The sequence below is a fragment of the Athene cunicularia genome (genome assembly GCF_003259725.1).
Source record: "Athene cunicularia isolate RWA chromosome 19 unlocalized genomic scaffold, athCun1 chr19_part1, whole genome shotgun sequence".
Classification (NCBI taxonomy): Eukaryota; Metazoa; Chordata; class Aves; order Strigiformes; family Strigidae; genus Athene; species Athene cunicularia.
Window position 1 is genome coordinate 740,650 of NW_020799124.1, and position 17,935 is coordinate 758,584.

A 17,935-nucleotide genomic window follows, 5' to 3' on the forward strand; every position below is an offset into this window, starting at 1 on the left:
TGTGTTCATACTTGCTTCAGGAGACATTTAAATATGATTTTCCATAAATATCCTCCAAATATAACTGAGAAACAGATTCATGAACTGAATTAACTCTTCAGCATTTTAGTCTCAACCTGCCAAAAATACCTGCTCTTTTACCTGAACTAGCATCAAGCAAGATCAAAGTTACTGGAATTAAAATTCCTAAAACTGTCCCTTCTGTACACATTAACACACACAAAAATCAAATTTAGTCTGTAAATTCCTTCAGAATTTATCATTTTGCTTATCAGAGCACACTAGATGCTAAACAGTATTAAACTGTGAATACAGGTGTGGTAAAGACATTGTGCGCTGAACTGGACATTTTGCTTTTCTCTCTTTGAAGCTGATCATCCTACAAGCCTACACCAAGACTAAACAGAAGGTTTCAAACACACTTGAAGACAGAAGTTTTAAAAAACAAAACCAGCCTGTTCTTTGTTTTAACTACTAAAGTAAGTGTTTATGGACTTAACCCTTAACTTATTGATTACTGCTGTTAATTACCGCATAGATACCCATAGACACTACAGCTCATCCAAATGTTTCAGAGCACCATGAAAGTTTTGTCATTTTTCCTGTTTCACCTAAGCCCACTTTTTACTATTGTTATGACTTTGTTTAGTAATTGTAATAATCCACTGCTACAGCTTTAATCGGAAGGTTTTATCTGCATGTGGCAAGGTACCATTCAGCTCTGTCAGAGTAGCACATATATTGTACTGTGACAAAATTGAAGTCATAAATATAGAGGTCAAAGAAACCATTATCTGCTAGTTATTAACTCATGAAATAAATTATTCCTTCAGCAAGATGCTACACTGGTCCCTGCAAGGTATTAGCTCAGCGGGGGATTTAGCATCCCAGAAAGAAGGGCTTTTGTCCTTTACACTGCCCCACGGGAATCACACCGTGGGGAGGATCCGCCCTGGGCGCTCACCAGCTGCCAGCACACAGCGGCCAAGCTTAACTCCCCCACTAATGCTGCCACCAACAGGGTGTCTCACCGATGTTCTTATGAAGCCCTTCCACATCCATTTTCATAGAGGTACCCTGAGATACCAAACTCTGCCATCACAACCAACCTTCTCATCTTCCTCAGTATTTAATCAGCAAGATCAGTTCAAGGTTCTCCACTGCCTGCCTTTGTTCCCATCAAGTGCGTCAAAAATACCACTTCGGGATCCACACCGTAAACAAGTCACTGCAACAGCTCAACTGACAAACAATGCCCATTTCTGCTCTTCAGAAAAATTTATGGTAAGCATTACTCCCACTTGAGATATGATCCATCTACATTACGGTTTAGCAAGTTAAGCAATTACATATTTTATTAGAAACAACATATACACCAGCAAACAAAATACATAAATGGGAAATAACATTTAAACTCATCCTTCACTCTGGACTTTGCTAGGCTCAGCTGAGCGTGCCTCCATAGTAAGAGCAAGACCCAGTCTAATGGGCATGTGTGAGCACTGGTGCTGTCCTGTCGCTGGGACTGCTGCACAACAAAGCCCCCTCCAGCAGGGCCCTGTCAACCAGTGCTCCGGGGCACTAAGGTTTAAGAAGAGCCACACAAACATCCAGAGAGCAGAAAGCTAGTCCAAGTTCATCGTGAACCAGTATTCCTTGCAGACACCTGTAGGTTCTAACCAGTTTTTTAAAGTCACCTCAGTAAAGCTGCAGAGGTGACTTTAACGACACAAGGGCTTTACAAGCTTCAGAAGTTGGGTTTTACAGGCTTCTCCCGCAGCCTCGGCTACTCTGATGACTTAAGCCAGGGCTCCTGTCATCAAGAAAATCCTCCTCAGCACCACGATGAACGACAGTCTCACCCACTGAACTCCAGGCTCAAAATCTTTATCCTGGTAATTTAAGTCCTCAAGCCTACAGGAACATTTGCTTACTAGCTACTACAAACGCCAGTCAATCAGCCTGAATATGTTCTTAAGCGCTTTTCCTACCTCCCGTAATTCCTACAGGCATGTGCATCCCTCCTGTATTTTATATTTTATCTCTTTTTGAGTTTTTAGGAATTAAACTAAGAAAATCAGATTCAACATCATTCCTGGGTTCACAACATCAGCACCATCCCAAGTTCACCCTGCTGCTGTCCAGCAACCTAACAGCCACTGCTGACCAACCTGCTACTGCAGATCTTGAATACATGCCCGCAGCTCCTCCAGGAACCTAAAAATAAATTAATTAAATTTCTGCAGTTTTAATGACCGTTGCTTAGGCTCCACAAACAGTCTTCCCCACAAAAACACAAGCTACGTACACTAACCATGTAACTGTTGCTCATTATATCCTAAATTAGATGAGATCGATGGCATAAATTACAGAGCCAACGTATTAGCAGATACAGAACAGACCAACTCTGGTCAACTCCGAAAGCTTATCAAAGAGCTGGGCACTGCTGTGATTTAAGAACAATCATTTTTTCTTTTTTTGCAGAATCCTAATAACTTAATAAACTCAACTACAAGATCATTTGGTTTTTAAGTATTATGACAAAATCATGTATTTAATAATATTCTACAATAATGTTTCTTTGAGAGGGGCAAAATCTGCGCTCACGTTCTGAGCCTGCCAGGTTAGGCACGCCTAATACTAAGTGCTTGGGTGTTAAAAAGGCACGAAAGCTGCTACGGACACAAGGAACACACAGCTGGGTTCACATTATGAGGTTTAGATTGCTCACATTTAGTTTCAAATTTAAATCTTAATTTGCCATCATTTAAATTAAATTTATACTAAAAATAACCAGTGTAAAACACAAAAGTCTTGAGTGTCCAGCTACATGCCACCAACTTTCAAGCGGTTTCTCTAACACATTCTACTGTTCTTAGATATTTTACCTGAAAGCAAACTCCCTGTGTTTTCCTCTGAGTTTGCTGATGGATCTGAAATCCTAGCCCAGTTAGCTTCCTCTCTCCAGGTAATTTCTTAATCCCAGTGAAAGGCAAGTCACTCATGAAGTGGTAGCAGAGACCAGAGCCACCAAAAAGACTAACTGAATTGACAGAATCAGAATTAAATTCCACCATTCTTTGAAGTTGAGACAGTCCATTTATGCATTAATAAAGTGGGAACTCTTGTTGCATTGTCTCTTGCTACATGGCCGGCACATTAGATCCTTGCAAAGTTTTCCAACAGTGTATCTTGTTTCGTAACATTAACAAGAAGACCTAACAAAGTGATTATTTGAGAGTATTTGCAGGCAATTAGCTAGTCCTGTATGGGAGAACTAGATTAACTGTTCTTATACCTCTCCATTATACTGCTGAACTCTAGCAAGCGTATATGAACACGGCCTTTTAATCTTGACTAATTTTTAATGGTCTGATTTTATTTTGAACCCAGTAAGCAAAAAAACTGCTTTATCAAACTTAAACCACAGAACAGGACAACTCTTCCCACAAACATACTCTAGAAACAGATTCCATAGAAGCTGCCATTTAAATACAAAACAATTAAAAGTGAAGTAATAGCTGTATTTCTTGGGCATAACTGCTTTGACCTGAACAGGTTTCTTAGAAATCTGTCTCCAGTTGTTGATAGGAAAGAAAAACAATAACAAGCAAAATAAAACATCCAGTTCCTTTCCCCGGCTCCATCTCAGGCCGGGTTAGGGTTAGCGCACACACAGTACAATCACGAGAGACCAGCCAGGCAGTTCTCACAGTGGGGCAAACACACCCGAGCCCAGAAAACGTCCCAACTCATCACCTGCCAAGCCGGCAGGGATGAGTCGAAGAATGCAAGCAAGCTACTCACAAATGAGCTGGGCTCATCTGTTTTCCTCACTTTTCAGCCTACATCCCTAAAGCTAGCTGAAGGATTATGAAAAACTGGGCACCAACAACTATCTTTATTTTGGAAAAACAAAACAAAAAGCAAATCTGGTCTGAATTACAACTCCGAACATTATTTTTAATTCACATGTTTAGTAAGCTTGTTATTCTGCAATTAAGTGAAGTCTTAAAATGCCTGTAGGCCTTAAACACAAATGCTTTGCCAAGTTTGTCAATGTAGTATTACACATAATATAGCATTTTGTGCAGTGTTTGTTCACATTTTGCAGTAATTTACCAAAAACATTTTCCATTTCAGTTCAGTTAAACATTTATCAAAGAAAATATATTTAACACCAAAACCCTGAAAAGTCCTACTATGCCAGTTTTCTTATCCATTTCACTGACTTTTACAGGTTGAGTTGACTTTGCTAAAAACCTGATACTGTAGTTTTACTTCTGAAAAGAATTCAACAATAAATCCATGGGGAACTAGAAAGTAATCAATAGCAGATCAGACATAGTGCTTATGTTCCAAAGACTTGGAATGCAGTTGTAATTACATCTAAAAAATAAAGCTAGGAAATGTCATCAGGATACTATGAAACAGGAGCAAGTGAACTACTCTGCACAGCACGTTCCCTAAATAAATGCACTTCTATCCTAATTAGAGATGTACATTTTGAAATAAACTCATTTGTCCATCTACTTTTCCATATTATTCCAAGTTACAATCACTACTTAACAGATCACTGGCAGTCACTACCTACCTTTAGGAATGGAAAACAACAAAAAATCATTTTTGGTCTTGTTACTTTCCCAGGCACCAACACTATGTGACTTTTTGATATATTTGGACCAAATTTGCTAGGGAAATATTTTTTTGGGCAAGTCTTTAAATTAATTCAATCTTGACATTTATCCTCCTTCTATCACTTCAGTTTTGCAATTCTGATAGAAGCACGGTACAATTAACTCTCAGGAGAAACATCTCGAGCACACAGTCGCTACGTAGCATTTTAGTGCCTTTAAGCTTCTTCCAGGTCAGAGCTCAAGTTTGTAGTCTACATGTAGCCTCTGGTAGAAAACAAGTGAAAACATCCTTCTTCTAGCCTGCCTGTTCAGTTCTGTGTGAAAATGCAGGTAAATTTAACTACCAATAAATGAACAACCTGGAAAAGAGCAGGCTGCAGTAGGAAAGAAACCTTTAAAACGCATGAAAAGGTTTTGGACGTAGAAGTCTCTATGTTGCTGTTCAGTATGTTGTGATAGTGATATGACAGCAAGGAATTATTTCACAACATTAGTTTTAAAGTCATATTAAGCCCCACTGGGTTTTCACTGAACTTCACTGGAAACCTGAATGACTTTTTGGTCAGACACAGGTTAGTGGAGCGGAGGGTGTGCGGGGACCGAGGGAGGAGGGCGGAGGATGGTCAGTGTTACAGCGGGCTGACGTAGCTCAAGCTGCCACTCTAAACTCGTTCAGAGGAAGGCACAACGCACCCCGTGGTTTATCTGGATGACTCCAACAAAATATTTTTCAAAAATAATTTTTGCTAGGTCAAACAAAACATACGTGTTTTGTGATAGCAATTCTAGAACACCGTATTTAAGCTACTTTCTCTAAGCCACCAAGAGAAGAGTGCCTGTACCCAGAATAGCTTCTTACGGTTGGTCAGCAGTCACGCACTGGATTTGAACTTTGTTCTTTTCAGTTCCACCCCCCATACTTCTCTGGCTTGAAGAATTAAGGAGTGGACTTACAACCGTAAAGGACAGGACTATATCCAAATTTAAATATTTCAATTATTAAACTGCCTGTTATATTGGAAATGTGACATTAACAAAAATGACTCTGAATTGATTCAGCTTATGTATGAAAAACATTTGGAAGGAAACTTGAAGGAACCCCTACATAAAAGCTTTAGGAAGAGAAGGTCAAAACCACAAAGAAATATGAATAAAAATTCAGTTAGAACTTCAACTCTTCAAATCATGAGAACTCTGTTAGTCCTTCAACGACTTGTAAAGCTTGTTGACCGAAAATGGCTTCACTTGGCAAGTAAAGAGGAAAATTAAATTTAAAAAAATCATAATTGTCATACAGACATATTATTACAGATAACAGAGTTTAATCTTTCATGACACCGGCACCAGGGTTCTTGTAGAAGTCTCATCTTCCTTAAGACCCATCCTCACCTACTACTACTGCCTCTAAAGCAGACCCGAAGCTGTGGGAACGAGTCGCTAAGGAACACCTGCCTTCCTCATCCCAACTTTACCAGCAACCCTACATCTCCCACCAATTCACCAATTCTGCACATGCGTAACTCTCAAGCTGGAGAGAGCAACCACTCAACCCAGAGGAAGGTCCCTCATCCACACCAAGAGAGCAGAGGACAAACACTGAATTACTTCTTTTACTGCTGAAATGGAAAACACCTTCCCCGGCAGAAGCAACGTCAGATGGCACAAACCAGGGCAAGACAGATCAGACACTGGGCAGCACGGCATGTTACTCACAACCATCTTGGTTCTCATTTTGTTGGTGTATAAATTTGAGATTGTGATATGCTGTAGTACTGGAAATGATCTATCATTAGTACTCATCCCAGCTGCATGAGCGTGACAAAAACCATGCAAAAGGTAAATTCCGAGTTTGTTGGAACGGTGTTAGCTATTCACAAGATTTTATGACAAAGCTGGCATGCATGGCGTTAGAACTTCAACCCCATCCTCACTGTCTGCTGCGGATGAACACCGGCTTAAGCTTCCTCCAATCTAGTTTGAGCTTGCTGCCTACAAATCCAGCTGAGTGAGAACCAAAAACTTCTGCCATTACTGATTTAATAGACACCATCTGTTTCAAAATACATATACACACTCACATTAATGACATCAGCCTCTTAATAGATTGTAAAGACACGAGCATTTAAATAAACCAAACTGTTTATCCAACCTCCTTCTTCACCCCTAAAACCAGGTGAATCAAGCACACAAACTGCCAACATCGTTTCTTTATGGAGAAACCATCATTTATCTACAGCTAAACAGGCTAGATGTTTCTAACTGATTTTCCTCTAGTCTTAAAGAAGGATAAACTTAACACCTTTGCTTTAGCATTAAGCTACCTTCATGCAAAGGCAATCTGTGCAGGGGGGGAGAAGACACTTGTCTAATTAAACCAAAAGAACTTAAGATTTGCAGAGCACAATAGGAACAATGAGGAAGGTCTAAATGATCTCACTCACGAAGGCACCGTGCTATCGGAGATGTAAACTAGCATTGTGCCATAAACCCGGACAGCCTTGGCCCTGCCTCAGAGGAGGAAGGGCAGCTGCCCGCCCAGCAAGCCCTGGAGAACAAGAGGTGCTTCAGAACAGCCCGGCCGCGAACTGGCTCCCAGGGACCCATTAACAACGGAGCCATTTGGTGCGGCACCACCTACAAACCTCAACCACGATGGATTGTCCCAGAACTGGAAATACCTTTTCAAGTCTGCAGCAACTAGTTAAAAATACCAGGTGAGACTTCCAGAGTCAACAGAATCACAGCCACAAAGATGTATTTATTTATTTAATTGCAATCCTTATCCAAAAGTCCATAAGCAACCAAGTCAAGCTGCTGGGCTCTCTCAGAAGCAGTACCAATACGGAGGAAATGGCTAAAGTACTTCTAAATGTATTAACTAACAAGTACTTTGAATTCATAATGTTGATTTTTTTTTATGTAGTTATGCACGCATCGGTGCTCTTGATACTGCTTAGTATGACAATGCTGTGCACACATGATTTGCTTTGAAGAGGACTGTATGTTTATAGCACTGCTGAAATGGATCACAGCATACACTTATTTTGTACCTAACATTTTTCTTTGAAATTTCTTAACAGTACATGCCAGCATGAAGTGATATGATAGGTGGTTTCCATGACAGTGAACTAAAAGCAAGATAGCCTAAATCACACCTATCTAATCCCCTAAAGAGACAGCATGAGGTTAAAAAAAAAAAGCTTTTAAACATGCTGAATGAGACAAGCATTGCCTCATTCAAGTCCTGCCTCAATGAGTATTAAGAAGAAAAGGCCCTTCTTTAAACAACTAAGATAAGATACATTAGATATACACATTTGGTGGGGCGCTAACCTGCAGCACCTCTCAAATTCACCAGGTTAAAACCAGACCTAAATTATTCATCAGGTCAAAATCATGGGTTTTCAGATGTTTCTAATATGTAACGCTCATCAGTAGGACTCAAAACATGGTAGGAATGAGGAAAAGCATTTTCCTAAATTAATTAACACAAGAAAACCAGCCATTTAACTCAACCTAAGGTAAGGGCACCACGATGAAGCTGACATAACGCAGCCCCAGCTCAAATCACCCCCCTGCATTTCCAGCAGCGGCACAAGCCTTCCATGCAGAAGACAACCATGTGCACACTCCTGCAAACTTGGGCAGCACTTACAGCAAGAACTCTGAAGAAATAACTTTATGTACGTGGAAACTAGTTTTAAACAGGTCAGGATTATGTCTTACCATAAATGCCTATTTTTAAAAACTTAAGTTGAGGTGTAACCTACTCTGTCAGGTAGATCAAAAGACAAAGCAACATCACCCATTAATAAACACCTATGCTCACAACACCCAAAAGCCACATTAGGAGCCCCATTCCCCTTGTGCCAGGTAATAAAGTAGCTCCTGAGAAAGCTGTTCGACCAAGGCTTAACCAACTGAATACATTTTTAGTAAACAGGTTGTTCTGCCAATTATATTTAAGCTGTTACAAAAAGGAGAAAGAGGAGACCAGCTGTAAATTCATTAACAGATCTGCACGTATAGACAGTATGTAACTTACTACTTCTCTGAAAAACCTCACAGAAGAAACCCAGAACCACTTTGACTAACTCGCATGGCTCTGATACTTGGGAAATATCTTCAGTTGCCATCATATATTACATGTGACAGGCTGGAAATTCCCCACACCCTACATGAAATCTCAAATTATTATTTATTAATACTAAACTACCGATTTTTATGTGTCCTCTTGATTTCCCAAATTCAGGCCTAAGCAGTTCTTACTGTCAGGCTGACAAGTATTTCAGCGTTCACTTCACGGACATTTCAGCAGCCCTCCCACAGTCTTTGCCTTTAGTTTAGAAAATGGGCCTGAAGGTCACAGAAGTAGGGGCAAGCTGACCAAAACAAAACTATTCACAAGCTGCTCCACTTCACACTACGGTAGTTTCAACCAGTCTTGCTCATGAACTCCAGAATCAGCTACAGAGGGCTGTAAATAAGCTTTGCATCAAGTGTACACAGTGCGCTTCTGAGCTCTGGAGGGGCAGGGGTTTCCCGGCTACTGCTGCCCAGAGTATTCTGCAAGTGGGTACAAACACATGATAATTAGCACTGATGGAAGTTGGTTATCGAGTTCTTAAGACAGACAAGGTTGGAGTGTAACTGTCAAAACAGTCAACAGATGCTAATTCAATAGCTGTCCCATTGATAGCAAGTTGGAGAGACAAAAAAGTTGAGAGCAGACAAAGAATACAAACAGCACTCGAGGCTGGGTGGAGCATAGGAGACAGCACAGGCAGAAGAGTCAGCAATACACACAGGACAGACCTTGCGTCCTCATAAAGGTAAGTGTTAATGCCTTCTTCTTTTGTAGAACAGAAATTAAAAGTTACTCCTGCACAGAAAGTAACTGCCTTCATTTCAAGGACAAAACTCACCCAAATAAGGAGGCAAGTGTTTTATTGGACTCTCCATTGCTCTTAGCCTGGATACATTTTTAGACACAGGCATGTAGTGAACACATCCATTGAATCCCGTAACATCTACTCTAAGTGAATGAACTACATCTTAGAAAAAAGCCACTACCCTTTAATTTAATTTTGGGCAACTTAAAACCAAACGCAGTCTCATCTGTGGCCATCTACCATCAAAAACTGGACTCCAGAACTGAGACGGACCCAAGAAAAAGCAAAACCTCAACCCGCTTCAGAACCATTTGTCTTCAGTGTTGTACTTGCTCTGATCAACACTGAATTCATGGGGATGCCATGAGCCACAGCTGGGATAAGAGAGCACTGTGACAGGCAGCCCTTCCTAGGTGCTTCATCTGATCCCTTCGTTACTCCCCAAATCCTTTGTTCTAACAGCTTTCCTACACAACTTTCAGTGTCAGTCTTACCCCCATGATGCAGCAGTCCCCGAGTGGCACAGTAATGCTCTTACACAGCCATATTGCCTCAAAAGGGCTTCCAAAACCTTGAGATGCTATTTTATATGAACTCAGCCCATGAAGAAGCGTAATGCAATTAAGACCGTACACTAATAAGAGTTCCTCTACTGTGGTCACCAGAGAAAGCAGGGGTAGTCTTTTCTTGGGTGTCCACCCATAAGCCAGTCTAAGCAAGAAGTTACATGAACAAATAATAGTACTGAGCAATAATACAAGGGGCTCTCTGAATTTCAGAGAATGTTGTGTGTAAAATACCCGCAAAAAAAAAATTGTAATTCTTATCTAAAGTGTAAATAAAATAAATTCAACAAGTGAATATCTAAGTCAATAAACTGAAACGGTTATCAGAAGAAAAAAAAAAAATCCAGCTTTGCAACAGTGACTGGTCACTTCTCACTGCCAGACAAATCAAGATCCACCCTGCAGAAAAATAAGCCTCAAAACAGAATGCGAGATTTGTTTCATTTCAGAAGGTTCCTGCACCATTAGATTCTTCCCTAAAGAAGAGACTTCATTGTTATGGCAATTAGTATTCCTCCACCCCAGCAAAGGGGAAAAAAAAAAAAAAAAAAGCTCTGAAAGGGTAATCTAGCCATTTCGCAGCTTTGCCTCCTTACTCCACCCAGTCTCTTCTCTGCTCAATGGCTGCACACAGCATCCATAAACATGGCAATATCAAAAGAAACACACAAAAATGAGATCCTGGAGAACAAGCTAGAAATTTGCAACAGATCTTTCTGTTTAAAAATATTTTCTTTGTTTAGTTCCTTAACATAATTTTCCTATTTAACAAAATGACTCTAAGGGCAAATAACATTCTGATAGCAGTCCCTCCCTCTTCCGAAAACCAGCCGAATGCTGCACGATCATTTACGAAATGTTCATCACTGATTGTAGGTTCTTTAACCCCCATCCCCTAATACTATAAACAATGCTGCTGTAGGAATATACACTTAAAAGAATCTCCACATAAATACGTAATTCAGCCGGGTCAATATGCCCAAACATTTATTTACAGTAAAATAGTGTTTATTAAAGGTTTTTAATATAGCTTCATCTTCCACCATTCCCTGGTTAGGCAATTCATTATGAATTGACTTGACCTGCAACAACCAAGCCCTCTGCTGCAGCACTATCAGCAAGGAAATTTTACCAGTGCTACTATGGCGAAAAAAAAAAAAAAAAGGGAAGGTGTCACATTATTATTGGTATTAAAGGTCAAGTTTAATTGCATCCACCTTAAACAAAACAAAAAACCCAACACACCTCACACCCACAGAACTGAGTAAACCCTAAACTTTTTAAGGGAGACACCACTCCCACCCCCCAACTTCCATCTGAAGCCCTGCCGGTGTACAACCTCCTGACGGAACAAAAACTCAGGAGTGGCAATAAATAGAGCATTTTAGCGAACTCGATCCCTATCAAAAGGTTTTCAAGGAAAGTCTGTGCGACTGTAGGCAAGCAGGCAGCGATATGACCCCAAGAAGGAGAGATTAGACCTCCCTCCCCCGTTCCCACTGCAGCTGGTTCTGAAGGTCTGAGCCACCTCCTATCAATGCCTTCCCCGCTAGATCACTGCAGGAAAACAGGGTGGATGTGAAAAATTCTTAAAATAACACCTACTCCTTTCCCCTATATTATCAATCCTCGTTTTGTTTTCTGTGCTGCGGCCGACTCCGGAGATCTGGGCCAGCTCCTGACAAACGCTGCCTTGCCCTCGAGAGGACGGGGGAGAGGAGAGCAGGAGGAAAGCCTCCAGGAGGAATTGGGGAAGGGATGCTCGCCGTCCTCCCCGCCGCTCACACACCGGCCTCCTCGCCCCTGAGTATTTTTTTCATTATTCTTCGCGCTGGCCCATCGCCTCCGCCCCGGTATCTTGCTAAGTCACCAGAAGAAACGAAGCGGCCTAATGGGGGGACGACGACGACGACGACGACGATACACACACACACGAAGGCCGGGAGAGCCGGAGCCCACGGCGGGGGCTCCTCTCCCCCTCACCCCACCCCGCTCCCTTGTCTGGCCCACTCCTCCCCCGCGCCCTGTTTTCCTGCTAAGTCACCGGCAGCGAGGACGGCGCTGAAGCCCGGGAAGGGCCAGCGGAGAGGGGAGGGAACCGCGCCCGGCGGCCCCCACCCCACCTCACCCCACCCCGCCGGGGCGCGGGGACCTCTCAATTGCCATTTGACAAGTATGGTCAAGCAGCTATGTACATCAGAAGCCAAATTATCCCCTCAATGTTTGATTTTGCAGTCCTTACAGTCTTCAGTGGTTTGAGTATCAGTGACAGCAGTCCCTCCCCAGTTGCTTTGCAAAATATTCTGTTTGGTAAATGCCAGATGAGCTGGCAGTGGACCCAACCAGTGTAACTGCTTAATCGCAGTAAATCCAGATGCAAAACAGAAAAAGCCCTGCTGTTACAGGAAACAGTTACATGTGTCAGTGTCAAAGACCGCTGACCAAAGTCACCTCTAATGTTGGCAGGCGTAACAGCATAATACAGCGTTTAACACGGGCCGTAAAGTTTTCTGAAATGCTGAATAGAGGAAGTAAGTCATTCCACATGTAAAATTACCTGTATAGCAAAAACTTGAAGAAACTTCGAGGGACACCAAAAATTTCGTAGTCAAAAGCCGTATAGTTTTATCTGTTTCTGTTGCAAGTAGCAACTGAGATTAATAATATCTAAAATTTATGTAATGAATCTGTGTTTATATACTGAGGGCACTTGACAGTGCTTTCTGTCAGCTTCGTTCTTGTGCTGTGGATTATGGTTGTTCACTTTCTCTTTTGTTGATGTTGTTATTTTATATAGTGGTTGCCAAGGGAGGGCTATTTAAACCTGATGCGCAATGCAAATGAATAGGAACCTGCATTTAACTTATTTTTTTAATTGTCTAGATCACAAGTTTTAGATCCATTTAAGCATTGAAAATTTCTTAGAGTTTACACCCAGAGATGATATCACAGACATTCCCAAATACACTGGTGACATTCAAAATGCACTAAAAGTATAGAGTAAATCAGTTTCAATATACTGATTAATATAATTAATGATGAGATAAACAGTTGGATAAGTCAGTAGGCCAAATTTCCAGTGAGGAGACAATGCAGGGTGGATCTGATCCTTTTGTTAATGAAAAACAATCAAAAGGGAGGAGCATGTGTCAGTATCCCATGCCAACATTTCAAGGAAGTGTTCAGACACTTTCCAAAGAAGAGGACTGGATCTGGCCCTACTGTTTTTTTCCACCCAGTATTTCTGAACTTCTGTGCTGATCGCTGTCAGGAACACTTCCCTTCCATGGCAGAGGTGACGTTCCCAGTTCCCACCAGGCACATGTCAGTGGTGTTTCAGAGACACATCCACGTGAGAAACGCAGGGGATCAAATCTGCGAATCTGCACAATCCTTCGTGCCACTCGGGTATGCAGAAAAATAATGTGTCCAAGATTAGCACTGCCCACATTCTAGATCCAAGTGGGTATTAGTCACTAGTCAATTTTAGCCTCTTAAATTGTTCTCTCGCAATTGACATACTTTTAATTTTTAAACATGTTAAGTAAATTTTCTTTACTCTTAAGAGGCACACAGTCATTGGCTCATTTGGTTTTTAATGTGCTGGTTATAGGTGGACAGGCCTGGAAGGAGGTCAGAGCCCTCCACTCCTACTACGGGGAAAGGATGGAGCCCTTTTCCCATGCAGGTTTGTCCCCCGTAGCCATGTGCTGGGTTTTCCTGTGGTGTGTGCAGCTGACATCCAGAAGACCCGTGGCCTTTGAACTGCTGACCGCCAGCCACTGAGCCCCACGGCTCGGCCCTTTCAACCCCATCTGCATGGAACACCTGTCTAGTCCATATCTCACTGGTTTGGCTGTAGTGGTACTGGGAGATCGTGTCAAAAGCCTTGCTGAAGTCAAAGTAGCCAACACCCAGAGCTCTCCTGGCGCCCCAGAGCCAGTCACCACGCTGCAGAATATCGGACGGGTGGGGCGCGTTGAGCCAGTCTGCCCTTGGTCGCTCAGTGCTGGCTGCCTCCGCAAGTCTTGTTGTTCCTTGTGCCTGTTCCTTGTGCCGGAGGGTTGGCTCTGTAACCCTCCGGGAGCCGGGGCCAGGCCGGCCAGCCAGTGGTTCTCTGGAGTTGCCCAGCATCTCAACTGCAACCAGCGAGCGGGCTATCCGCAGAAACAGGGGCTGAAATTTAGGATAAGACTTTAAAATGGTACACTCAAATCACCTGTGCTGGCTTTCGGTTTGTTTGCAAAGCAGGCAAAAGTGCTCTGACATTCCCAAGATTCTAACATACCGAGTATTTCAGGGTGCATACTCAAGTGATAATTAGCACCTACCCAAGAAGTTAAATCCTTTTCACAGAGATTAATGAATTTTCCCCATGCTTCCATGACACAGGTATTTTATTCTCCACGTACAGCTGGCCTTCTTTGTCATATCATTGCTTGATACTGCTACAGAAGAAAATTCCCATCTCCCAGCACGGTTGAACCATGAGGAGTCTCAGAGCCCATTTTTCTTGATTGTTTCCTCGATTGCCACTGTGTACCTTGATAATAGAAACACATACCCTCTGCCTTAGCAGGGATGTGCAGAGTTCCTTCTGATTCCAACTTCAATTTTTTTCTTCAGGGTATTCCTAAAGTAAATGTTTACAGCTTGCAGAGCCACGCTTCAGAGCGAGCCAGGCTTCTTCAGTGTATTTTTTACCATATGGGGTGGCATACACAGCTATTTCTATTACACCGGAGATTACATATTTCAAAATGTTACATCAAACCTTGCTAAAAGGTTTCTGCTAAACACTTAAAACTTCATTCATTGATAATTCATATGTTGCCTATGAATGAAAGTTGTCATTAATATTTTACATGGGTATATATTTTTGTAGCGAAACATGCACAGTGACTGCACCGCTGTAATCAGCGAATTTATCTCTTGCAAGTCCATTGGGGTGCCTGACCTACAAAAGGTACGAGCTGCTACAGCTGCAGAGCGCTGGAAGAGAAAAAGTTGTATAAAAATGCCTCCACAGATTTGAACTGAAAGGTCGGCTGGGTTTTAGGTCAGGAGTAGGTTCTGGTGACACACATACTGTCATAACGAGGTGCCTGAGCACATACTAAAGAAAAATTAACTTCTAGCTGTGTCTTGCCAATCAATGAGTCGGTGGGCATGTCCGTCTGTATCATTAACCCTGTCCTTGGAATAAGTCGTGAGAATTTTCTCTTCTTGTTCACTAATAAACAGTGACTTCTCTGTGGCTCAAGCAAGACTTGGCCTTTAAATCTGAAAAACTGTCCACTTTATTTTTTTTATAGATGGAAGGACATGCGAATGTTTCTGCCATTGTATATTTTTAAATTTTAACATCACTTGGGGTTTAACTTAAAGATATTCAAAAAATTGTTATTTTTGCAACCAAAACAGAGACAATACCCATATGTGGGAAAATGCTGTGTTCCCAGTGCAAAGCACAGCACAAAAGCATTCAGGTTCCTTTTTAAGGTGTATTTGGATTTTAGAGATCCTGTTTCTAGCACTCCTGTGGCCTTTCCTCTATGTTATCCCGTAAGGGAGAGGGCAGTCTGGGACCGTACCCTCTCTACCGACCTTCTTAATAGCATTAAACAGAAGATAAACAAATCCGGTCTCCAATGTATTGAGAACCTTGGCCTTGTGCAAAGTCTTCACCTTTCACAGCAGAATTCTTTACTGAAGTGAGCCCCTCTTCAACTTTAGTATAAAGAAAGTGAAAATTAATTTTTCCACAAGTCTTCCATTTTCACTGCTCGAAGTTCACATGCCTGTATTTACTGTTCTGCTTCTCAGCTGGTCGTCGTGCATAGGTTATAAATCATTTGTGCTACTAGCAGCGACGATGTCTTTCTATACCTTGATCTAACAGTCTGGATTTCTGTGGATAGTGTTTTCACACGGTTCCTTCTTCAAAGTCACGTGCTAGTCCAGCAACTACTTGTCCTAGAGCCAAAAGATGAAAGTCCAGGTACAAGCAGCATTTCACCAGCGTACTGGTTTTGTTTTTACTGGCTGTACCCTGACAGAGGACCTTATATAAACTATATTGTTCACCTCTGAAGTACAGCTTTATCTGACAGCTCCAGCCTGGCTCCTTCTTAAATCACAATTTATCTGCTGGCTATCTTGTGTTTTAGTGAGGGTGTAATCTAGGGTCTGCTGTGCCTCACATTCAACATCCTCTGTCCCCTCCCCAGACAGTGAGATATTAAGAGTATCCTTTTTTGTGATGCTGTGTAAACAACTACTGCATATAATAACCTTGACAAAGTTTTTAACATAAGAGTATTAATTGCAGGTATTTATTGACATACAAGGAGATGTTTTCTGTTCCCAAAGTTTGAAAATTTATATGAGAATTACACTTGTTCAAAGGATGAATATATTTACTTTAAAAACTTTAATATTTTCACCAAATTATTCCTTGTATCTTCAAAATGATTTTATGAGTTAAAGTGAATTCCAGTAACATGTACATCCCAACTAAAAGCATAGTAAAGCAGTGCAGAGATAATAAAAGATCCACCTTTAAGTTTTCCTGGGCATGCATTTTTTGCATGCAAAAGATGCACAGTTTTCATGCTAATTTAGAGGTGTACTACAGCTGAACATGCAGATTAGGTCATCATAGACTCCTGTAGCTAACTAGAATAATTTGTGTGCATAAGTACCTGATTTGCATAGAAAACTGCTGCAAATGCACATGCAGGTATTTTAGAGCAGATAAGTCATTCATCAATCTCACTGATATGTTTCGTACTGCAACTGCAATTAAGCAAAGCTTGGCATGCTCCAAGTGCAAGCCTTTGTTATGCCTCAGCATCACTTCTTCCTTCACACCTATAACCTTTAGAAACCACACTGCAGAATGAAATTAAAGAGGCTAAGGGTACACGCTGTTGGGAGTGGCGAGGCTGCTGCCCAAATTGGTGTATCAAAGTGAAAAAAGCAACTACAACGGAAGAGTTGGTCAGCATAAGGTTGGAAAAAACGGCCCTAAACATACTAGTATGAGGTAACAGTATTAAAAGAGGGGAGAACTAACCAACATCAGTGTATTATCAACCCATAGTTACCCCAGATTTGGATTAAACTGCCTCCTGGAGCGTTTTTTAGGGACCTTTTTATTTTGAAGTGTTTACCTTTGGTCACAGCATTTCTCCTTCTAATGGGTTTGTAGTTTAAAAAAGACAGAGATTAACTTTTCTGCCAAGTATATCAAAGGAATGGTTGCTGAGTCAAAAACATAGTTAAAAACAAAGCAAATATGTTGCTTTTAATTCTTTAAATTCCATTGCTAATTATAGTAATGTGTAATCATGTATGTTGTTACTGCTGACACTATCCATCCCCCTCCTAAATTCCTTTCACTATATCCCTTTTCACTTGAAATAATAAAGCCCCGCCGGCAATGCTAAATGACATTGTTTGCACTTTATGTAATCATCATATGGCAAAGGGTAGTTTCATTGCACTCAACCTAATATTAAAAGATGTTCTTTTGTTATTTTGCATGCTTTTATAATTTTATTGTTTGTATATAACGTAGAAATTGGGATTTTGCTTCTATGTTAAGAAGCAAATCCTCTAAATCACTTTCAGCCATACACAGTTTGTTATTGCAGAGTCACCAGAAGCTCTTTCAAGTTCTGCTTTTACAGCAGAAAACTGTTGCTCAAGATGTTGTAAGACAATGGGAAACAGGGCCTCTGCCCCGAGGATGCCGCAGCATTCTGCACACGGCTTGGATGTACAAGTATCGTTAGTCGATCCGTGAAAATTAGAGAAAGATGTTACTCAAAATGTC